Raw genomic sequence first — 18,081 nt, 5'->3', positions numbered from 1 at the left:
TTAGTAAATACTGAAAGAGAATCAGAATACATAACTAATAATTTGAAAGGTGAAAAAATGAAATAAAGATATTTGATTAATTTGGAATCATCATTAAAAATTACAATATTAAACTATGTCATTCTTTAATGTCTTTTTGTTGATATTAGTTTATGCCATGCTGACAGTAAAAACTCCTTGGAACACTTCCTTAAAAAAACAAATTATGTATGCTTCGAAACTATTCTTTCAATACTTGACATACTTTACTCTTACGAACACTTCGTATTTTGAAACCTCCCTGTCCAAAAAAGGGACAGGAGAATGTACAAAAGAGGCAGAAGATACCACTGGATCATTCAAACCTCACAAGTAGAAGAGAAACTCACAACGACATCAAAAATCGATAAACGTCGAAAACACCAAAAATACAAAACACTTGACAAAACATTCGAAAGTCAATACCTTTAGAAATGAAAAGCTGATAACATAAAAATGACAAAAGTATAGTCAAAGCCGGTCAATAAATAAGACCGCTGCACGAAGGAGATATATTCCTAAATTTTAAGAAATTTTCAAAATTTATTACCAGCAGGTTTTATCAATTTATTTACACTATAACCGTGTTTTCACGCAAGCATCGAACTTCTGTCTACTTTGCTGGTGATACAGTCCACACGCAGAGGTATCGATCCATGTAAATGTAATGTGATTGACAGGTATCGTTAAGCTAATGATAACGAGTGTCGTTTAAATTACAATATTCTAAATGTTCATAATGACTGCCTGTTTGAGATTACTGCAATGTTAACTAGACTTTTAGATTAACGTTTAGATTTAATTTATTGCCTTTTATCTAGCAATAAACTTCAGATTAGCTTTTTTGATCTGCTGTCAAAAGTATACCGCTGTTCAAAAGTAATATATCGATTGAGAGAAAACAAATGTGGTATACAAACCAAAACCGAAGGAAACACTTATTTTTTTAGAGGAAAACAACGAAGCAGTCTACACACTGAAGTGCACAAAAAAAAACCAATGTAACATACATAGAAATTATTTTTTGATAAAATCGATCTTCTAAATTGATTTCTTAGCAAAGGTTATACACCGTAGCTTGTTAGTAGGCCAAACAAGGTTGGTCGTGCCGTGCATTCTTATATTATAAAATACTAGAACACACCCGTGATATCGCGAGTCTGTGACTGAATTGAAAATTATTACTATACCTGTAAGGGACATGTAAGATCGTTGTGGGGCTCATATGGAAGGATCCTATCCTTTTTAGCCCACCATATTTTTGGTACACTTTAAAAACTGATACAATCATCAATCCTGCATGATTTGGTGCAATATTTCACACAATTAACTATGCGTGAGCCTTATTTTAGTATTGGTATTGTCAATTGATAGATTGATCTCGATTGATAAAGATCGGTAAAGTCATGCCGATTATAAGATACACAGTTTTCCCTGCTTTCAAAATATTTCTGTTTGAACCCGTCGACCTGGAACAAAATGCCTGGAATGGAGTATATGAGTTATAAATAAAGTTGAATTATTCGATTCCCTGTTTTACGTCATTCCGGCTAACAAATTGAAAACTGTACCTATACGCCTTATCGTATCATAAGTCCAGATTTTTAGTATTCGTATTGTTATCTTAGAATGCCATACTGATTAAAATACTACATCGGAAACAATGTGATAATGATTAAATTTAGCGGTGTCAAACCCTGTGATGATTACCCGTGTATATAGCAAAATCTTGAATATACCATTTGATAGTGCGCCTGTCAGATGCGAAACGTACAGATGAGGTAATAGGTAACAACTGAATATACTATTGGTTCCGGTATCGGATTCGACCCAGATCTTGTTAATAATTGGCAAAATTAATTATGTGGAAAACAAAAGGGTCTGAAGTGATGTAATTTTTAATCAACACCATTGTCCTATATTAGCTAAATATAAAGTTGAATTCTTTCATTTGTCGTTTTTACCCCATCACGGCTGACAAATTGGACCTCGTTAGTTTAGTATTATAGATATAATGCTCCTTGTATGCAATATGGACGGGTATGAGACGGACGGCATTTTGAGTCAGGCGTTGGGCGCCGTTGGCAGAGAGGAATGAAAATAACGTTATATGTATAACCCAGAGTACTACCTAATATCAATCTAATAAAGTAAATCATAAATGTATTTTACAATATACGGTTTTATCAAAAAAGCTCCCTCTTTACATCACTTCGCAAACTTTCATATTCTAAACATACTGTGTGAAAAGTTAGCTCGAGTTTACTCTGACGTCCAACGGCTGTTTTGCCAGACAAGCTGGGGCTGTCCCACGGACGTCAGAGTAATATCGGACGAGGGAAAAGTATGTCTGGATTAGAAAAATGACGATTGAACACGTTTCACAAACAACAATATATAGAAATCCCCTTTTGTGGGGCCAGCCACAACAATTACCGCAAACTTTGTCCTCGGTATCAAACTTTATATATTTATGATACTATATATTTTGTTTTAGTATAATTCAAATAAGAGTTTTTTTAATGTGTTTGTTCTTAAAGACATTGGCACATATGATTAAATTTCTAGTTTCGAGCAAATGAGTAATTTAAAGATTTTTTTAAAGCAAAATATTTTTTTCACTATTAGAATTTCCTGGTAAATTTATCTTTTAACATGTTTTGAATCAATTTGTAGTAAACAGTATAAGTAATCTCTTATTAATCTCTTTTGTCAATGCTATTAAAACAATTTGTACTTTTATGAATAACAATGAACTGTGCTTTTGGATGAAGAAGCAGGTGTTTTCAAAATCCCCACTCGTCACACTCTGTGGTCAAAATCTATTGTTATTCGTAACAATAGGCTATTCAATTTACACTTCAGATATAGAAACTATGACGTATAGCAATAGCACTGGTGTGTAACATATCATCAGTGTTCAAATAACGTGTACTTGATATGATCGTGATTATAAATTAAATGTTGAAAAACCTCAAATTACTACTACTTTTTTAAATACTAACGATTGGTTGACATTAATAGAAGGTTGTCGAACTACTTTTGTAAAGGGTGTGGTTGTATGATGTAAATTTCACTGAATATGATCAGAACATAGAATTGCATCTTGAACTTGGAGTATACCTATCAATCAAAGTTTGTTTGTTTGTCTGTCGTAGTTTTATAGTATAGTGCTGTTTGCTATAGAAGATACTTTATATCTCCATTGGGATTTCGTTTGAAAAAAATTTTACTCATAAAAGGTAGGTGTAAAATGTAACTTATACAATTATCATATACAAAATATTATGTTTTTTATGCATTTTTATTAATTGCGGATTTTTTTGTGGAAGTTGTGTTGTCTAATGTTCCTATAGACATCTTCATACACTAGGCATTGCTGGTTCGGTCCTTGCTGACAAAGTAGTAACCTTGGATATAACTGAGTCTTGCTCTAAGTTCACACCGCATTGGTTTTTCAATCCCAGCTTGTCATTTGTTGATTAAACTCATCTTTTAGGCGAACACAAACAATCTTGAGCCTACTTTAATCTTTAATTTCTTACGTTTGATATGTATGATTTTTTTAATCCTGTTACCCGATTCTTACGAGAAACAAGGTTATGATATAGCTTTGAAATGAAAACATTTTCGTTGAATATGATATTTTAAACTATCACAAAGGACTTGAATCTAACTGCTTATAGTATCAGGGTTGTCAAAGTATTCCCGTGTGGGGAAACCCGGGTTTTCCCGGAGTTGGCAATACTCCCAGAAATGGGTAATACTGGGCATTACTGATTTTTTAAGCTTATTTTAACACAAAATAGTTAAGATTTGGTGTAATTTTACAGTATCACAGCTAAATATATTCTTTTTATACAGACAACCATTGAGTCATTTCTAGTAGAATGAAAAAATCAATTTCATTCTGTTCTTCGGTAATTCTATATATATAAGCAGAATACACGATTTGCATATTTCAAGATACCTTGTTAATTACCAAGCATTCATTTGTTTCAATTATCAGAACTTTGATAAAAATTCATTTTTTTAAGTGAATTGTTATTTTGATTGTTATACATTCATATTGCTGAATAAACGCCCTAAGGGGTCATGCCATTAACATTTATAGAATTGAAAGGGCTTATTATGGGGTTTACTCCTGGTTTGCCCACTTTTAATTCTACCAATTATCTATTAGTAAAGAAAACAAAAAAGACAAAAGGTTTAATGAGCATACAATTGTATAGTCTGTTCCAACTTAGGTATATAGTTTGTAAGTGTTTTTTCTATATATTCAGGTTGGTTTTTTTTTGTATAGAAAAATTATTAAAAAAAAAATCAAATATTTGTTCTCAATTATTTAATATAAATTCATTCAACATACATACATGTACACAACAAATAACAAAAAAAAATGATATTCAGTTACAAAAGTGTCTTTATAGTTTATTAGTTTCTGAATGATTTTCATGATATAAATACATCAATACAAGATCTCTTTTATTTCAAAAATAATTCAATAAATGCATTGCATAAGGAAATATGTAAAATGAGGAGAAATACAATTTTTTATATATACATCAAAAGTCACAAAACATTATATTTACAAAGTCGCAATTTACAATTTTTTTTTGTTTGTTTTTTTTTATTACCAGTAATATTTCACTTCATTGTTCAGTTCAAATGGAGAAGATAGAAGATGTGATGCTGTGTCAGAGAAATCTCTTCCTTCAGTAACTCAATGATCTGGTAGATGTTTGGGTGGGCATGTTTGAGTCTTTTGTTGTGCCATCCTTCCAGGTGATTTGTGGTGCGGGGTCCTTCTGTGTAATAGTGATTCCTTAGAAAGCGGTAGCTTTCAACCCAGAACTCTGTCATGTATTCTGTAAATGAAGTTGTAGCGGGTTTGTTTTCAGCTTCTCCAATGTCTTCTAAAGTGTTTAGCCAAACATCCTCAACAAGGTGGGCGGAACAAGAGGTAGTACTGCAGCTTGTCGTATCAGTTTAGTAATGTCTTCATTTTCTTAATAATAGGACTGTAGACCATATTTGTGTGCCTATCGCCAAATACACGGGGTGAAATGGAAGAAGCATGCAGCCTTTCTCATTTACCCCTGGCCACAATGTTCGTGCTGCATTGTTGGTTGCTGTCTCATAGTCAATAAATAGTCTTTCTAGTTGAAGTTCCAACTGGTGTTGTTAGCAATCATGATTATTATAAATTAATTGAAAGATACTTTATTTTTTAAGAAAATGCTAGCTTGGTTGCAGTTTACTGTTCAAATTGTGTCATATTCATAGCTTGGCTACTGAACAGTTCCATTTAAAGATAAATACGTTTATTGCAATAAGCACAATTATGCTATAGCACATTTAAATTACAACATTATCATGTGTAAGCAACATGAAATTTATATTAATACATAGGTATACTAAACTGCAGAGAACATAATTAACAATATGAACATTTTGTTAATGAAAAAGACAATTAGATTCATATATATAACTAAGTTAATATGAAAGTTCTGAGTTTCCAACTTTCACGCAAAAAACACATCAAATTGTAAATAACAGTTTTTGTTTGAACTTGTAGTAGTGAATACAGTTTGTTGATATTTGGCCATGTATGATAATGTTTTGAGAAGTATTTAAGTCTATACTGTCTATATGCTGGACAAACCATAATAAAATGATATTCGTTCTCTATACATTGCATAGTACAACATTTACAAATTCTATCCTCCCTTCGTTGTTTTATGTAACGACCAGTTTCCATATTTAGTTTTAATACACCAAATCTTAATAAAGACAACATTTTAACATTGATATTTTTCAATATATATTGTTCCATCTTAAAACCTGTTTTTATCATTTTGTACAATATTAGTTTTTCAGAGCTCTCTACAGACTCACGCCAGCTCTGATAAAATTGATCTAACAGACGTTCATTCAAAATATCAAAGTTTACATTAACATTCTCTTGTGCATACCATAAATAATTAAATCCAAGTTGAAAAAGTAAATTACGAACATTTGTGGCCCAATTTTCTTTACCACTATTACAGTCAGCAACTAGAACTTGATATATTTCATATACAATATCTGGTTTCTTGTTTATAATATTAACCCAGTATTTCAACAACTTTTGTTTCCTAGTAACATACATAGGTAAATGACCAAGATCGCCAATAATACAACAGACAGGCGTGTTTTTGGGTACTTTTAAAACAAATCTACAAAATTTATTATGTACAGTTTCGATTTCTTTTGCATGATGAAAACCCCATACTTCAGAGGCGTAGTTTAAAATAGACATAACTAGACTGTCAAACATAGCACATTGCTGTTCTGGTGAAATATAAGTAGATCTTAATGAGTTTAACAATGCTGCAAGCGCTCTACTTCCCTGTCCCGCTAGGCGTTTTTGAGTTTGTTGAAATTTACCGTTGTAATGTAGAAGAACTCCAAGGTATACATAGTGATCGACTACTTTTAGTTCCGTATTGTCATAATGCCACGAATGGTTTACTCTTTGCCATCCTTTACGAAAAACTACAACTTCTGTTTTATCCTTATTAACCCCAATTTTCCATTTTGTACAGTAGACGAATAATTTATCTAAAAGAAACTGTAGAGCTTCCGGTGTTTTTCCAAATAGCATAGTGTCATCAGCGAATAACAACAAATATATCAAATATCCATTAAGGCTTATGTAATCACTAGTTCTATTATCATTCATACGTAGATCATCAGCAATGTCATTTATAAAAAATATGAAAAGTAGAGGAGACAAGGGTTCGCCTTGTTTTACACCAATATTATTACAAAAAACATCTGAAAGTAATCCATCGCATTTAACGCGAATGTTCACAGTTGCATATACTGACTGCACCATGGAAACAAACTTGCTACTAATTCCACTATTGAAAAGCTTATACCAAAGTATGCGACGGTCGACATTGTCAAAAGCTTTACAAAAGTCCACGAATGCTGAATACAGTTTTTCCTTTTGCGACAAGGTTGTTGATATTATTCCATGAAGAATAAAAACAGCGTCGACAGTTGATTTTTGGCGACGAAATCCAAATTGGTTTGCTAAAAGAATCTCATTATCTTCGGCCCAACAAAGTAAACGATTATTCAAAATTGAAGTAAAGATCTTTGAAAATACACTAATCAATATAATTGGCCTATAGTTATTAGGGTTTGTAAGATCCCCTTTCTTTGGTACAGGTATAGCAATTCCTTCTATCCAATTATCGGGGTATATACTAAATTCAAAAAGTTTATTAAACAAAACTGTTAAAAATGTTGAAAAAAGTTGAGAATCTGATAAAAACATTTCTCCACTGATTTCATCTGTTCCTGTACTTTTACCACGCTTTAGTTTTTTAATAGCAGATTCAATTTCAGATTCAGTAAATTCGTTATCTAAATCGTCTATGTGAAGATCTTCCGAACGAATGTTGTCTATTAATTTATATTCTAGTTGTTAGAATTGATTGGATATTTTTTATATTTAATTATTAGAACTGTGTATTTTATTAAAATTAAAAAAAAAATTGAATAAAGTCAGATATTCTAATGAGATTTGTTCTAATAAATCTTTAGTTTCATTCTTTTACTTTTATTTCAGAATATACCAATAATTAAAACTATTTGTTGATAAATTGGAATAATAATTCATTTTAAGTGCACATTTTTCCCTTTTCTTTTATAAATGCAAATACATTTTCCGCCAAAGAAATATAAAATATAGAAAAGCTTTGCACATTTTCCTTGATTTAATAGCAGAATATAATATTCATATAAAAATTTACAGGTAAAATAAAAGGTAAAAAATATGACTATAATTCAGAAATAAACTATAAAATGTTAAAACAACAATTCCCTCTATGTTTACATATACATGTAATTAAAAGTGGGCAAACCAGGATGACACCTATTATGGTTACATAAACAAATCTGCGTTCTAATCTGAATAATTACTTATAAATTAGTGACAGTACATATACATTATCTAAATGTAATTTTTCTTACATGTAATTGTTAATTCATAATAGGAGTTATACTTATTGGTAAAAAAAAGATATTTTTGCTTTATATTTACAGTTCTAGACAAATAAAACAAGTTATAAATATCTTAAATGTGTTACACTTGTGTTTGCTCCCCTATAAAATTTAGACCAGTATTTTATATTACCCAGTATTGCCCAGTATTACCCACTAATACCCGGTAAAACCCGGGTTTTTCCAGTATTTCCCATTGGGCTGTGAAATACTCACAAAACCCGAGTTTTTTGCCCACCATGTATAGTATTACATGGGCAAACTTAATCACGGCCTTTACTTTTGAATTATTTCAGAAGTTCCTATTATTCTTATTTTAGAAGATTGAGATTGTCCTCAAAGAACAATGATGATATAACTAAATTGAAAATGATATCATATGACTTGTATTTCATTCTAACAACAGGTATTTTAAAGGTCTTTAAACGAAACGACTAAAGTATAAATTGTAAATACTCCTCGTTGACAATGTTATGTATTAAAAACACGTTTCATCAAAATCATCAGATCAAGCCTTTGTACCTGTATCAAAACGCATTTTAGTTTAGTTCTACAGGTATGTATATTTCATCCATGCAAACAGCAATTTAATATATATTATACTTTATACCAAAATCGTCATAGATACCAGTATTAAAACTGCTTACTCCAGACGCGCAGATGTGACTAAACAGTGAAGCTCGAAATTAATAGTTAAAATATTAAATAAAGTACGAGGTTAAAGATCATTGAGGATTTTTTACCAATACAGCTCAGGTCATCGATTAAACTATAACAACAGTAAAGATAAGAAGATGGGTTATGATTGCCAATAGGATAATTTTTCAATAGATATATAAACATATAAGTTAACACATAAATGAAAACAACCTTCAAAAATAATCAAAACCCATACCAATAAAATTTATGGAGTCAGCAAACATTACATATTGATGTAAATATTTTGATACAGTAATTATGAAATGTTATTCCCAACATGTTTGACATAATCATAATAAAATAGTAGAGAGTCTTATAACAACAACAATTTAGGGACTGCTGTAGAAAGTTATTGATCGACATGTTTCGGTGCCATGGGCACCGTCATCAGGATAAAAACAATAGATAAAATCATGCTGAAGAACAAAATCGGGTTGTAAAAATTAAACGTCACAATGTTACAATGGTAAGTAACGTTATTAATAGCAACTGAAAGTGAAAGTGGAAGTTCATTGTAACATGTGTAAGTATGTAAGTAAACTATAATAACTATATATATGTCAGGCTGTGTATAGACAGTACAGTTGTGTGGTCTGAATGCATGACTTGTTCATTTAACTTTCTTCCCCAAAATAGACATTTTACCAGCAATTCCGTACCATTTCGACTGACTTCCATTGAGGCACTGCTTCCAATCGCGTCAGTAATGCTGTTAAATGTTTTGGTCGCCGACAGTAAAGGACAAAGTATAAATATCACTAGTCTATGCTGAATTTTAACTATGTGTTCGTTCATCAAACTATCGGGAATGGCCAGTAATCTGTAAAAGTGGTACGTATTTTCTAGAGCATCAGATGGAATTTGAAGAATACGAAATCTGGTGCATTTAATTTCAAATGAATTCTGTAAACATAGTAAAAGAGAAATAATTTCCTATCACTGTTCTTTTCCTCCTTATGACTCGTTTTTTGGTTAAGATGGTCCATTATTAGGTCTTTCCACTTTTCTGTGGAAAGACCTATTGTTTTTCTTCTGATTTTTTTTTTCTTCCACCTAATTTTGTTCTTGCAATAAATATTTGCTACGCAATATGTCGCTTAGGTTTTTGGTATATAATATCGAAGAGTTTATGCGCTTTTAAATTTTACCCTGAGTAACCGAATACTTTTCTTTGTAGGAGTTATTTCCCCAAACACTGTTTTCCTTGTGTCCACTACTCCTTCGCAACCGTAAAAGAATAACGACAAATTTATTTTATAAAATTGCTAGTTATATCCTTCGCATGATTTGTCCTTTTTCGACCGAAGCAATATGAACGCTCCATATGACAACCGGAAGTAACCCTGTGTAAACCGGAAGTAGCTATTTTTCGTACTTTATTAATATAAAAGTATATAGAACCAGATATTTTTGGAATCAGTGTCAAGTAAATATTCAAATATTATCGGAAGTAACATTTTTTAAACCGGAAGTAACCAATTATCTCCCTTATTTAAAAAATTTGTATAGAAACCATATATTTTTAGAATCAGCGTACAATAAGCTATCATTTGACGATTGAAATGACATTTTAAACTTAATTTTACAACTTTCATATTAAAATGCATTGTTTTTGGTGGAAAGACCTTCAATTGTTCTCTGAACAATTGCTTTTTAATTATTTATTTCTTTTCTTGTGTTGGATGGCAGCAAAATCGGAAGGTTCCTGTGGGTGCCTCAACAAAATATAACTTTGTTTACTCTGTGCGAATATTTCGTTGGTAATAAAATAGTTTTCCATTATCAACATGTGTTTATTTGGGAAAAAATAATGTTTGTTGTTTGTTTTTGTTCACTTAATCGGTGTTTCTGTTGTTTTGTTGCCGTAATGCAGTATATTGTATTGTTTATTTGTGTATTTCGCTGATCTTAATGTTCTTGCATTTATTTTTACTTTATTCCTGTCATGTAAGGATGTCATTTCAGTGTTATGTTTAATATTGCTATTAAAGTGCGATGTTTGGCTAGCCACAAAACCCACCATTTTTTTTAAATGTCCTGTACTAAGTCAGGAAAATGGCCATTGTTATATTATAGTTCGTTTATGTGTGTGTTACTTTTATTGTTATTTTTCTGTTTATCGTAGTCATCCTCTTATATTTGATGTGTTTCCCTCAGTTTTAGTTTGTAACCTGGATTTTTTTTTCTCAATTGATTTATGAATTTTAAACAGCGGCATACTATTGTTGCCTTTATTTAATGCTGAATAATAGTATTTGCAACATGTGTGAGTGATTTCCTTGCTTTCGTCAAAATTATGATTTACTGTCATATAAGGCTGATTGAACACGCACCTGTATTTGTACTGTATTTGATGTTGTTTTTTTGTTTTGCTGTTTTTTCATATTTGTTTTTCGTTTTTTGTTTTGCAAAGTTTTTCTTTTTCTGTGTCGTTTCAGCACTGTCCTGAGTTAGGCCGCCAACAAACAAGTTTAACCCCGCCATGTTCTGTATATGCTTATCAAGAGCCTACAATTCCGTGGTAGTAGTTGCATTTTGTTAATAAATCAGGCTGTTAGTGTTCTCTCCTTTGAATTGTTTTACAATTGTCATTTCGGGGCTTTTTAAAGCTGACTATGCGGTGTGGGCTTTTCTCGTAGTTGAAGACCGAACGGTGAACCTTTGTCAGTTGGTCTCGTGCGGAGAATTGTTTCAATGACAATCATACCTAATCTCTTTTTTTATATCTATGGAATACAAGTTTAAAATATGTCCCGCCTCATTTACGTCGTTTTAGAGTTTTAAAGTTTGAAGCCGTTATTGTAACTTTTATTTCTAGTATCAATATGGCAGTCACTGAATGTTCAGCGACATCGTATTACAGTATAAAGGAAACACAGAAGGCCATTACTGAGGAAGAGGCAAACTACTTGCGGATAATCAATCTAATACTAAGGGTAGCACCACAAGCAGTAAGAGTGAACTTTGACCATGAGTTTTCCCCTGGAGGATTACAAAAGGAGCTAAATCAGAATAAATTTAAAGTTCTTGATCCGTTGAAGAGAAAACGAGTAATTAACCAGAAACAGTGGGATTTATTATTTCCCAGAACAGGTAAATGTTAGATTGACATAGATTCGTAAATAAGGTAGGCAAATATCTAAAATTAACATACAAAAATCAGTTTTCTTAAATTGCTGAGACACACATTTTCAATACATGCTGTTTATAGATTTCTTTACATCATTCTAGGCAAATATAAGTAACATTATGAAATCATTTTTGACTAAGGGCATATTTGTTGCCTCTAAACTATGATCGTTTTATGATAGGTTTTGTGAACCTTTGTTTGTTCCTACAGATCTATTTCGAACTCGAAATTTGACTTGACTCGATTTTGATGCATCTCGTCATTGATTTTTTTTTAATTTGGGCATTCCTGAGGAAGGTGGCTTATGAGGTGAGATTCAAACACCAGATAATTTAGAGTGTATGCAGCGGGGTTTTTTCAATTTTGTTTACATTTGTATTTATGATTCACTGAATTGTCTTCTTTTTGTAGAAAGTGTATACTACATATGAAACCATTCAAACCTCTATACCATTAACTAAAACTAAGGCGATGTGAAAATGTTGTAAAAAGTAAAATCACAAAAATACTAAACTCCGAGGAAAATTCAAAACGGAAAGTCCTTATAATCAAATGGCAAAATTAAAAGCTAAAATACATTAAATGAATGGACAACAACTGTCATATTCCTGACTTGGTACAGACATTTTCTTATGTCAAAAAGGATAGATTGAACCAGGTTTTATAGCGCTAAACCTCTCACTTGTTTGACAGTCGCATTAAATTCCATTATATTGTCGTGAACAAAGCAATCATAATAGTTTTAAAAAATCAAAATAGGGATCAGTCATCACCGTGTCACAATCTTAATCAGAACAAAAACAAACAAATTTTTAACAAAGAAGAACAAAAAAACATATTCAAATTTAACAACCACATTCATTGCTTACTTATGTATGTATTTTATTCATGTATGTTAAATCAACACATAAAGGATTTAAAGTACTGTGACCGAATGCTTAAATTAACATTAACTCTGTCGTAGAATCGCACTTATAACGTCAGAATGTAAACGTCACACATCCAGAAATATAAACCAACACTATCGTCCAAAGCATGTAAAAATTATAATAGAAAAATACCACAATGGCTGGATGTTTAAAGCACAGAGCCGCATCGTATGGTCCGAGAACACAATTATTTCATAGTGCATTTCTTTTAGAACATAAATGAAAATTAAAAAAATCCCACCTGCGCTTTCTCAAAGAAACTTTTACAGTGTGTTGTACTACTTTTGGGACAAATTATATCAAAATGATAGAAAACTTCATCGGCTCTAACTCAAAATATGGACAATTTTATGTTAAGGGCGTCTTTAAATCATTTGACAGCTTCCGAAGTGCTAATTTTCAACCTTTTTCAGCTGGACCAAATCACTACTTTCCTTTAAAATTCTGGACCCAAATTTTTTTACAGTGTAAATTCATCCCCCTTCTTGCAATTTGAGGCATTAAACATGGAGAAATAAATTTGGAAGGGGTATAAAAATTAATGGCAAGTAACCCACTGTCAACACTAGGGACTATATTCGTGAACAACGAAAATCAAGGGACGACAATTGTGGTCTCGGACCGTATGTATCAAGAAACACAAAAAGTCACACGAACAAAGCACACAAACAAAAATGAAAGATAAAACAAACAACACAATGACGGGATGCACAAGTACCGAGCATCGTCAAATGGATATCACCAAAAACAGACCAAATATTAAAAGTAATATAAATAAAGACTAATAAAAGAAAACTATAACACTTCGTGAAGTTGATAAACAACGTCAGGTCGGAAAATCTATACTCCACGACCTTCATGTATTATTTGTGAAGTTGATACGGAATATTTATCAACAAGGTTTTGGTACCTTCAGATGAACGTTTTTAGAAAATGGACGAGACGTTCTTTAACATTCCCCTGGTTCATCAACTTTCTACTCAGACACGTTTTACAAAGTCTTAAGTAGGAGCTGCCAGCTCTTGAATACCAAATAAGTTGGGAAATGTATATCTCATATGCAGGTAAAGTTGGTATATTATTATAAGGTGGGGGAAACTGATGGTTTCAAAATAAAAATCGTCTCGTTTGTCATAGATTCTGCTACAAATTCGAGGTATAAGTTTAAAAACGGGGCAAAGGAAACCGTGTCTGCTGTTTCTTAAATTTCTAGTTTTTGGGGATATATCAATGGAACACAATCAGAAAAGCTCGGATTGTTAATGATATCATCGATATCTGGAAAGTACGAAAAATGACAAAAAAGTTACTGTGCATATCCGAAAGGTGTGTTCTTTTACACATAACCAATTTGCTCAAATGTTTTATCCATTTGTTATCCAACATTCATGTATTTGGTTATGATGTTTAATTTGTAATTTGATCTGATATTGTTTAATGTCTTATCGTTTGTAGTTTTAATTCTGTTTTGTTATTTTCTGTACATATGTAAAAGTATAGATAATCAATCACCAAGATCATTTGTAATATGTTAGTATAAAGCAAATAAACGTACACAATCATAGTTGTCATAATTGATCAAATTGTGACAGTTCTTACTCCCGAATAAAAAACATTATAAGGAGCTGATGTAGGTATGTATACTGAGACTTAAAACCAAGGATTTTCAAACAGGATTTATAAAAACAATACATTGTTTTTTAGTTTAGGATATTCAATGTATTCCAAAATAACTAGTGGCTTTTTTTTGTTCTAAATATCTTGATTACACTATAATGAAATCTTATTCTGTATGTAAGAGCTTGTAAAACGTCACAGTGGCTGGGCAGAAAGTTGATGAACCAGTGTTATGCCAAAGAACGTCTCCTCATTTTTCTACAAATGTTCATCGAAAGGTACAAAGTCCCTGTTGATAAATATTCCGTATCATCTTCACATATGATACCCGAAGGTCTTGAAGTATAGACTCTGTGTACTGACATTGTTAATTATCTTAATGACGTGTTATAGCGTTCATTTATTTGTATTTATATATATTACTTTTACTGTTTATGTCAGTCCGTCCGTCCCATGAATATTTTTCGTCACATTTTTCTCAGGAACTACACTACCAGGATTTCTGAAATTTGGTTTCAGGCTTGATATAAGTCAGCTATACTGTGTGATGCGTTTTCAGATTCATCACTCGACAACTTCCTGTTTACCGAACACTTGTATCATTTTTACACCTGATAGCCAAGTTGAAAATTTTTCGTCACATTTTTCTCAGGAACTGCACTACCAGGATTTCTGATATTTGGTTTCAGACTTGATATAAGTCAGCTATACCGTGTGATGCGTTTTCAGATTCATCACTCGACAACTTCCTGTTTACCGAACACTTGTATTATTTTACACATGATAACCAAGTTGAAAATTTTTGTCACATTTTTCTCAGGAACTACAATACAAGGATTTCTGAAATTTGGTTTCAGGGTTTATATAAGTCTGCAATACTGTGTGATGCGTTTTCAGATTCATCACTCGACAACTTCCTGTTTACCGAACACTTGCATATTTTTACACTATTAAAATTATCCACTTGCGGCGGGGGTATCATCAGTGAGCAGTAGCTCGCAGTTTCACTTGTTGGCCCTTTATTTATGTTTATTTGATACATATATATCGTGGCTCTGTACTTATACATCCCGTCATTGTGTTATTGTTTTATTGTACTATGGTAAATTTGTGTATTTTTGTCTCTAATTATTGCCAATACGCTTGGTCTAAATGCCATTCTGTGCTTCTTTGTTACACATTTGTTTGTTTTCATAGTGATTTAGATGATAACATAATGTTATACAAATTAGAATATACAGTATATTAATATTTCCAGAAACAGCACATTCCAAATTATAGAACGCAAAAGGGTAACCAAATATAACGAAAAAAACACTTCTATTTTCTCTGCTGAAAACTCGAAGGGTGGTTGTTACTCCATTTCTTTTTTACGCAATCAATTTGACGGATCGTAACTTTAGATAATGTCACAAAATCTGAAACCTCAGAATTAAAAAAAACATATGTCGTAGAGACCTTGAAATTAGACTTATAAAAGCATTAATGGGTTACAACTAATATTCAAGATGACCTTTTTACTTCAGACTGTCATACAAGTAAGAGGTTTAGATAGCTACAAAACCAGGTTTAATCCACCATTTTCTACATAAGAAAATGCGTGTATCAATTCAGGAATATGACAGTTGTTATTCATTCGTTTGATATGTTTGAGCTTATGCTTTTTCCATTTGATAAGGGACTTTTCTTTCTGAATTTTCCTCAGTATTTATACTTTTTACCTTTGTGGTCAAACATACTAGTTACATAATACACGAAAATTTATGTACCGGTCTTACAGTACATGCAAAGTATTTTGGAGTTACTGAGTACTTATTATTTAATTTTTACTTATGTCAACAAAAAAAGACGTGGTATGATTGCCAATGAGACAAATCTCCACAAGAAAACCAAATGACACAAAACTATAGGTCAAAGTACGGCCTTTAACAATGATTAAAGCCAATACTGCATAATCAGCCATGACAATGTAAAACAATTCAAACGAGAAAAAATACGCCTAATTTATGTACAAAAATGAACGAAAAACAAATATGTAAAACATAAACAAACGACAATTATTGAATTACAGGCTCTTGACTTGGGACAGGCAAATACATACAGAATGTGGCGGCGATGTTAAACATGTTAGTGGAATCCCAACCCTCCCCTAACATGGGACAGTGATATAACAGTACATCAAAAGAAAATAATGTGCATTCCAGTGACATGTGCTAGTGATATAGTTTATGGTTTATGTATTATAAAGGGTCATTATTCTATTCATTTATTCATTTTTAAACATCATCTTGAATAGAGTTATTTTTTCAATTATTTTCAATGTAAATAAACTCATTTTTTGGATTTCGTATTCGTACTCGTATACAGCTTGATAAAAGCATGAACTTCTACAATGCCAAATTTAAATATCGACAACATGTAGGACTATAACTTAATACCAATAGTTTGGTAGTTTATGTATCAAACTATTAAGACGAAACTTCGACAAAACATATTCAATAACATTACAACAAAGCGTAATTGTTAACCTTAACGAATTATAGGAGCTCATCATCAAATTGTCATCAAATTATGTAGCAAAAGCATCTGTTACACTTGTTTGGGCCAGACGGTTTAGTTCTAATTACTTTCAAAATTATTTGCAAACTGGAATAATTTCAGGTGAAGCTTCTTCGAATAGTTTTGACCTAACCTTAATGATCTGTCTTATGCGAAACCTAGCTGATATTCCCATTGGAGATCTACTCCCATTGCCATCAGACATGAGCGTCGGAGCTGATTTGTCCAGGATGAAGCATTATAGAAATTTGGTGGCACACTGCGATAATGCGACATTATCTAACATAGAATTTCAAGAGATGTGGACCGATATTTGCCAGGTTATAATTGAAAATTTAAGAAATATTCTTATTATTATGAAAATTCATAGTAACATTTACATTTTTTATCTATCTTCTCTTAGTCCATAAGTTAAAAAGATCTTCAACTATTGTTTTGAAATTATTAGCCACACCGTTAAAACAATTCCAACCACAAATTGGACAAAGTATTCGTTTCAAATTAACACTGTCATGCAATTGTTCATAAGGTCTTTCCACTTTTCTTCCGATTTTTTGTTGTTCTTCCGCCTAATTTTGTTCTTGCGATAAATATTTGTTTCGCAATATGTCGCTTAGATATTTGGTATATGATATTGAACAGTGTATGCGCTTTTGAAATTTACCCTGCGTAACCGAATAATTTTCTTTGTAGGAGTTATTTCCCCAAACACTGTTTTCCTTGTGTTCACTACTCCTTTGCAACCGTAAAAGATTACGACAAATTTATTTTATAAAATTGCTCGTTATATTCTTCGCATGATTTGTCCTATTTTGACCGAAGCAATATGAACACTCCATATGAAAGTTATTTTCCCTTTTAAAAGTGATATTCATTTCTATCTTGTAAACCATAAGTGATAGAGACCTAGAATCTTTTGATTTGAGGTCCTTGGTCCAAAAAAATGAAAATTAGGTCAAGGTCAAGGGTCAAGGTCATATTCTAATTTTTGAATTTGACTTATTTTCACTTATTTCCAAAAACCGTATAAGATATCAACAAATTATGTTTTCTAAATTGTTATTTGCGACATGT

At 31.8% G+C, this 18,081-nt stretch overlaps 1 long non-coding RNA gene across 1 annotated transcript; it reads left to right on the top strand.

Annotated features, from left to right (window-relative positions):
• Positions 1-3,079: 3,079 nt before the first annotated feature.
• Positions 3,080-17,327, top strand: LOC143074614 (uncharacterized). The gene is made up of 3 exons (XR_012977968.1): positions 3,080-3,260; positions 11,591-11,865; positions 17,110-17,327. It is a non-coding gene; the product is annotated as an uncharacterized LOC143074614 (long non-coding RNA).
• Positions 17,328-18,081: the final 754 nt, after the last annotated feature.

This window comes from Mytilus galloprovincialis, chromosome 5 (genome assembly GCF_965363235.1).
Source record: "Mytilus galloprovincialis chromosome 5, xbMytGall1.hap1.1, whole genome shotgun sequence".
NCBI lineage: Eukaryota > Metazoa > Mollusca > Bivalvia > Mytilida > Mytilidae > Mytilus > Mytilus galloprovincialis.
This window is presented reverse-complemented; position numbering and strand designations above follow the sequence as displayed.